At 36.1% G+C, this 7,216-nt stretch overlaps 1 long non-coding RNA gene across 1 annotated transcript; it reads right to left on the reverse strand.

The window, feature by feature from the left end:
• Nucleotides 1–6,159: 6,159 nt before the first annotated feature.
• On the reverse strand, nucleotides 6,160–7,012 carry LOC131935768 (uncharacterized). Its single transcript, XR_009385977.1, has 3 exons — nucleotides 6,928–7,012; nucleotides 6,617–6,759; nucleotides 6,160–6,243 (listed from the first exon to the last, which is right to left on the reverse strand). It is a non-coding gene; the product is annotated as an uncharacterized LOC131935768 (long non-coding RNA).
• Between the last annotated feature and the right edge of the window lie 204 nt (nucleotides 7,013–7,216).

Raw genomic sequence — 7,216 nt, forward strand, 5'->3', positions numbered from 1 at the left:
TATATATATATATATATATGCATATGTAGAATTATTTATATTTCTCTCTATGTATATATATAATGAAGTTTTGCTTGTTTGTTTGTGGGTTTGTTTATGTCCTCTATGCAGCACTACACCTTTCATCCTATGGCCATGCAACTTAAGTTAAGAATACCACTGGATATATTTCACAAGCACGGTGCCCCAGCAGGGCGCGAATCGATTCTATATATAGATCCCTATATAGGGTATATATACGTAAAAGTAGATTGCGGTTTAATCCCGTTCATCCGCTCGCCATAAAACTTCAGGGGAGGTTATTTTTTTTTTATTTTAACAGGGCGGCGCTTCTGGAGGGTGCAATTTTTCTCTACACAGTTTGTAAAAAACAAAACGGATGCTGTTTGACATCGTTTATCTGAGTGCCGTTAAACTTTCGAGAGTTAATGAAAACACTCACGAGAAGGTTTCTGCGAAAACAAAAATTAAAATTTATTATGGGCGTTTCCCTGGAGGGTGCGATTTTTGTTAATAAACGGCTTGGCGCCTGAAAATCCAGGGCGGCGATATTAAAACTGCATGGGGGCTAAGGTAAAAAAGCAGCAACAGGCGCAGCCGCCGGCGCCCCGGATATTACGTAACCCGAAGCACCCCGTGCTACCATGTGAACACTATGACGCCTACGTTTGTTTTTAGCGCAATTTCCATTCTGGAGAATTGCGTTTATTAACTCGTCATTTCTGGGAATGGATGGATGGATGGATGAATGAATGAATGGATGAATGTGTGTCCGGGCTTTAAGTCGTATCTCCTCCTCAACGAAGCAATATCGATGACTAGTTCCAAAAGCAATTATGTTAAGCAAGATACGAGAATGAGCATAGGCCATAAAAATTCCGGGTTTCTTTCATGTATTTCCCGTAAAAGCCAAAAAACCTCGAAAAAATGCAGTTTTTGGCCCATATCTCGGCAACCAGACCACTTAGCGACTTGAAACATGTACCAATCGATTCCTGCCATAATTTAGAACAATATTGCCGAAGAAAGTTTTAAAAAATATCCTCTCGTTCGGTCACAAATTTTAAAATTACATAAACACCTACAAACCGATCGCTCTTCTAGCTTGAACGCACCCCATCATTATACGTCAGAGCTATTTTTAGATAACATAAAGAAATTGCGCATAAATGTCACTAGACTTTTTTAATTAACTTGCACGCCTACTGAACGTGATGGCGCAGCCATGGAACGCGATGACGCATCTATTGAACGTGATGACGCGTGTGGTGTGGTTGTATATACATGCCGGAAGTAGAGATCTATCATCTTAATGATTATCATGTTGATAATCAAGTTCAACTAACCAATGGTTTTAATAACCCTGCTCTTGATTTCAAGGTGCTTAGTTTAGTTAGTAGTTAGGTTTATTTAATAAAAAACGTTTTAATAACTAACCAATGGTTTTACTAACCCTGCTCTTGATTTACGCTACGACAGAGCTATTTTTAGATAACATAAGGAAATTGCGCTAAAATTGTCACTAGACTTTTTAATTAACTTGTTTTGTTTTAATTTATACACTAAAGACACGATGGGCAACAATAATTTTTGACTATATGGAATCAGGCGCTTCTGCCGGCGCCCCGGCAGGAAGCGATTTGGCGCCCTGAGATATCCTAAGGTTGTGTTAAAGAGCACTCTACAATATTGACCCTGTGGCACACGACATTCGATGACAATTCGTTTGACCCGATGCGCCACTGGCTTCGGGAGGAACATTATGAGTTTTAAAAGAGCGCCCTACAGTAGGGAATTTTTTTGTCTACTGCACCACTGGCGTGTGGTCTAGCGCCCCTGTGTGGGTCCCTCATAAACACTATTGCGCCTACGTTCGTTTTAAAGAGTGCGATACATTATGGATACAATGGGCTACTGTGTGCGGTAGAATTTGCGCCTCAACAACTATGATGAAAGCAAAATAATACCGGCTTTGATTACATTTAAATTGTTTAGATTTAGAAATCAATGTCAAGCGTAAAAAAATACGTGATTGCTAATGTAATTATGGAATCCTCTTAAAATATTGCGTCAGTCTGTCTTCTGAGACCGCAGCAACGCGCGGGACGGGTACGCTGGTTTAATATATATTTCTTCTATATAAATAATTCTCTTCATGGATACCATAGAAAACACCAAGCTGTAAGTGCCCCTAGCAGCCCCCTCTCTTTCTCTCTATCCCTACCACCCCCATCCCTACATGGTCTGGTGAGCTGTGGTTCAAGCTAAATGTTTACAATCGTAGAGCCGGGTTTAGTGACAGCTATTAGGGGCAGATAATTTAGTTTGAAACGATTTTAAACTTAGTGGAGGTAACTCAGAGGGGGCTGCTTTCACGAGGAGGGGGGGGGGGGTAGGATTTTTGGGAAAGGAGGGGGGGGGGGGGGTTATCGTCCTTAACGAGATACTGATAGTGTTTTAAAGCAAATATTTTCAGTGGCAGCATTGTTACTGTCAAATTCACAAATTATGAATTACTGAAAAGTAGAAAATGAAACAACTAAATAGCGGCGTATGATAGCGGCTCGTAAAATATAAAACACAATGTAAATACCTTTGTTATACCTACGGAAAATAATAATATGTAACATGGATTCCTGAAATTTTGCGCTGCTTTAATTTTTAACGTTGGGATCCTCCATCAACATCCATACTCTCCTTTAGTATGTTCAGGCTTTTTTTTTCATTTATGGGAAGGGATGATCGGAAAGTGTGACGACACATTTTTGCTTTCATCCGTTATTTCGGGCTTTAAAAGATTGCTTTTGGTATTAATTCATTTATTAACTCAATGTTTATCGAGGTCAGTACATATTATAATAAACCGGGAGTGATCTCCCCTAACCTTTCTCGAATATTATAATATAACACTACGGGGAATGGCAACTCGGGATATAGACATGATTTTTAATCCATTTTAAATACTTAAACTTTTTAAAATAGAATAAAACCTCGTAGAAAAAAGAATTGCACACCAAGTGAACGTCAAATAAAGATGTGCATAATAGTACGCAACATTATTAGTACTTTATAAATTTACGTGCGTTTTTTGAGAAATCGGAAATAGTGTAAATTAGTACTTCCTGTCAACGGAAATTACTCAAAATTTGACAAAAGGTAGAGAATTAGATCTTTTACTTACATGTGAAATTTCATTTATCTATCTGCAATAGTACTCAAGTTATAGGCTTTTGAAAAATTCAAAGTAGAAAAAGTACCACTTTCGGTTATCGGAAATCACTCAAAAGTTTATACGGATCTATGATTTTGATAAAATACTTATATATGAAATTTCATCAACCTAGCTGTAACGGTACTCAAGTAATTGTGTTTACACACAGACACACACAGACACAGACATACGGACAAGATTGCAAAATTATGTTTTTCCGTATCAGTGAGGTGTAAAACGTCGAGATTTGTAAAAAATCTCGATTTTTTTTTTTTTTTTTGCACGATTACAAGACTTTCTCTATACTTCGTATATACGAGAAAGTAAAAATGCAGTTTCAGGGGAACGGCGGAGGGGGTTATGTGTTGAGGTGTAGTGTTTTTAAAGAGAGTGGTGGGGGGGGGGGGGAGTGAAGATCTGGCTTTTTGCGAAAATTTGTTACAATTAGAGAAGGGGGGTTTGGTGCAAAATCGTCTGAAGAGTGAGTCGTGGTTAATGGGTGACCACTTTATGATTGTATATTGACGTCACCATCATTTTGGGCGGTGGCTTTATGTGACGATATGTAACGAGAAAAAAGAGGGTTGAGTTAATGGCGTAGCATTTATTTTGCATTTTTTAAGGATACAAATAATAAAAACACTGCTTATTTTGTTTTACATGTGTGACGACATTATGTTAACCAAATGTATTGAATAGTAGGACTTACAGATTATTAGTTCTCCCCCCCCCCCCCCTGAAGCAATTACCCCCTGTCATTTACCCCCCGCCAAGGAGGACATCTTCCCCCCCCCCCCCCCCACGCACACACCTCTTAAGGTACAGCTGGGGTTAGGGTTATGGTTAGGGTTACGGCTAGGGTTAGGGTTTGGGTTAGCGTTAGGGCTAGGGTTAGGGTTAGAGTTAGGGTTAGCGTTCTGGCTAATGTTAAGATTATGGTTAGGGTTACGGCTAGGGTTAGGATTAGGGTTAGCGTTAGGGCTAGGGTTAGAGTTAGGGCTAGAGTTAGAGTTTGGGCTAGGGCTAGCGTTTGTGCTAAGGTTAGGGTTATGGTTAGGGTTAGCGTTAGGGCTAGGGTTAGAGTTAGGGCTAGAGTTAGGGTTAGCGTTCGGGCTAAGGTTAGGGTTAGCGTTAGGGCTAAGGTTAGATTCAGAATTAGAGTTAGTGTTATGGTCAGGGTTAGGATTAAGGCTAGGATTAGGGTTAGTGTTATGGTCAAGGTTAGGCTGAAACCTAAGTCTAGAGTTGGTTTTGGTTATGTGTTAAGTTTTAGGCTGAGGTGAATGCTTAGGGTTTGGTCATTTTTTTATCGATTAGGATTAAGGAAATACATAGGTATAGAGTTTGAGTTAGGATCATAACTTGAGGCCGGGGGGGGGGGGGGGATTCTCCAGGGGGGGTTATTGACAAGGGGTAATTGCCCCGGGGGGTAAATACGGGAGGGGGGGGTCTCCTCCGGGGGGGGGGGGGGTAATTGACGGGGTGGGGGTAATGTCATGTAGCCAGGTCCACTATTAGAAAGCCAAGATTCCAAACTGTGTAGCCTTATGTATGTAGGTAATCTAATCTCATACAAGTTCTTGAAAGCAACATCAAAGACGAGAAATAAAAAGAGCCATCGTTGTCGGCTTATTTAACAGGGAAGTCTTAGTCTAAATCAATCCACGACAATGTCTTTAAGACAATAAACCTTAACTTTGCTTGAAATAACAATATCGTTCTTCATTCAGTCAAACTCAACATTATGGCTTCACTGAACTTTGTCATTGAAATGCATGTGTAGTTTGAAATGTGTGTCTGTTAAAATTGTACAGTTGATACCGAATATATCCAGCCTTTTTCTTCTTCGTTCAGCTGCTTTTCTTTCTGGATTTCTTTTCTTATCTTTTGTCAATCCAAGAACAAGTGTTGTATCCCCAAGATAGGTTGCTATCCCCAACTATAGAGCCTCATCTACACGGGAGATTGAACTCAGGACTTCTCGGTTTAGCAACCACGAACTTTACAAGTTCTTGATTTTGGTATTGCCGTGTCAGTTTTCTTCTTTATTTAGTCGACATCTAAACAGTTGCCTACCTCAGCAAAAATCAATGTAGGCCAATTATGGCCAGTGTAGCAATTAGCAACATCAAAGTTGATTTGAATTCCATGCAACACTCATTCCATACTTCTCTAGTGTGGGGGTCTTGCTTATTAATATTATCCTGTTTGTTTGATACTTTTCTTTAACTTAATAATATTAACCATAGACACTTTTTGCCTGGAGTACAAACTGGGTCACAGTATTCTCTGGTAAACAATTAAGTTCTTTTCCAAATATATGCTCAGCTAATAGAAACAGCATTCCTAGATTATTATTATTATTTTTTTTTTTAAAGGGCTTCAGCTGTTTTAATGTCAACTTGTGCTGGGAATACTATAACTACATACAACCCTTTTCAGCTTTCAATCACTTGCATCTTATGTACAAAGTAAGAAAACCAAATACATCAAATTTTGAGAAATAATTTATTTATGAAACAATTGCATATAATTATAAAGCCAAACATTAATATATCAAGATTATTGCAATTATCACCATTTGCAGATTCTTGTTTAACTATGGTAGATGGAAGTATTAGTTGCCCTTTACATCACTTTTCACTTCGTGAAACAAAACAAAATGATTTTCTTAATCATCCATCTGAAATAATAAAATTAGCAAAAAAAACAAAAAAATCTTTAGTTTAAATTAGTTTAATACATCAAAACAAAACAAGAAAAAAGTGATTGAATGAGATGAATCATGGCATAGATATCTATAAAATTTTGCTTTAGTGATAAAGGGGGAAAAATTTAAGTTATTTTAAGTGAAACATAAGCTAGAGAAATAAACTATTAGGCCTAATTTAAATAATTTAATTCCTTTCTCCCAAAACACTACATGTATCCTTAAAAAAAGAAAACTTAAAATTTATCAATATTTACCTGGTGTATAAACTTTTCTGTACATCTACTGTATCAGCTTGACGCTCATTAGGTATGCCTAGTTCCTGTTGAGCAGTTAAGACAGATTAAGTAAATAATTCAAATTTGTAAGACAAACCACTAAATGATACTGTTTTATATATATATATATATATATATATATATATATATATATATATATATATATATATATATATATATATATATATATATATATATATATATATATATATATATATATATATATATCCTTCCTGCAAATCAGCATATTTTGCAAAACAAATATTTAAAAAAATACATAATGATATTGTATCAATCATCACCACTGACTTGGTTTTACTAGGTAAAATATTTTTTAAAATACAATATTTATACAAATAAAAATCTATCTCAATCAACATGTTCAAAATAAACCAAAGCAAACTTGTGATAACTTACCTGATTAATGTTTGAGAGGATTCACCCAGTTCTCGCCACTGAAGCAGATTAGATGCATGTGTTATTACACTTGTGATATACTGATTGCCATTTTGTGTACTTTTAGTCCTGGAGATCTATGTTGTAGGCATAGACTGTTAAACCTGGATAGTAATATTATAGAAGTAAATTATATCTAGTATAATATAAATATTTTAAAATATAAATGACACTAAATTATATTTATCATTATTGGAAATAAAAATGGTACAATTAAGTTATAAAAAAAACAAATTATAAAATTTAAAGCAGCTTATTAATAATTGTCATACCTTTTCCTACTTTTATGTCAAATGTAAGAGGTAATAGAGAAAGAACATCTTGTGTCATTTAGTATGCTGTAGTCTTATTATTGGTAAAAATCAGATCTTCCCTTTTTTTTGGATGAACCTGTAAAAGAGAAATTACAATATGGATAAACACAATGAATATCAAATCTAATCCTCAACTAGTTATCACCCCAATCCTAACCTCATTTTTTAAAACCAATTTCTAAATATGTTTTCAGAACAAATGTATGTTAAGTCTACCTATTTTAATGTTCAGAATACTAATATTTAT

Source organism: Physella acuta, unplaced genomic scaffold, assembly GCF_028476545.2.
Source record: "Physella acuta isolate Inbredline_101_S28 unplaced genomic scaffold, ASM2847654v3 ptg000157l, whole genome shotgun sequence".
In the NCBI taxonomy this organism is placed as follows: Eukaryota; Metazoa; Mollusca; class Gastropoda; family Physidae; genus Physella; species Physella acuta.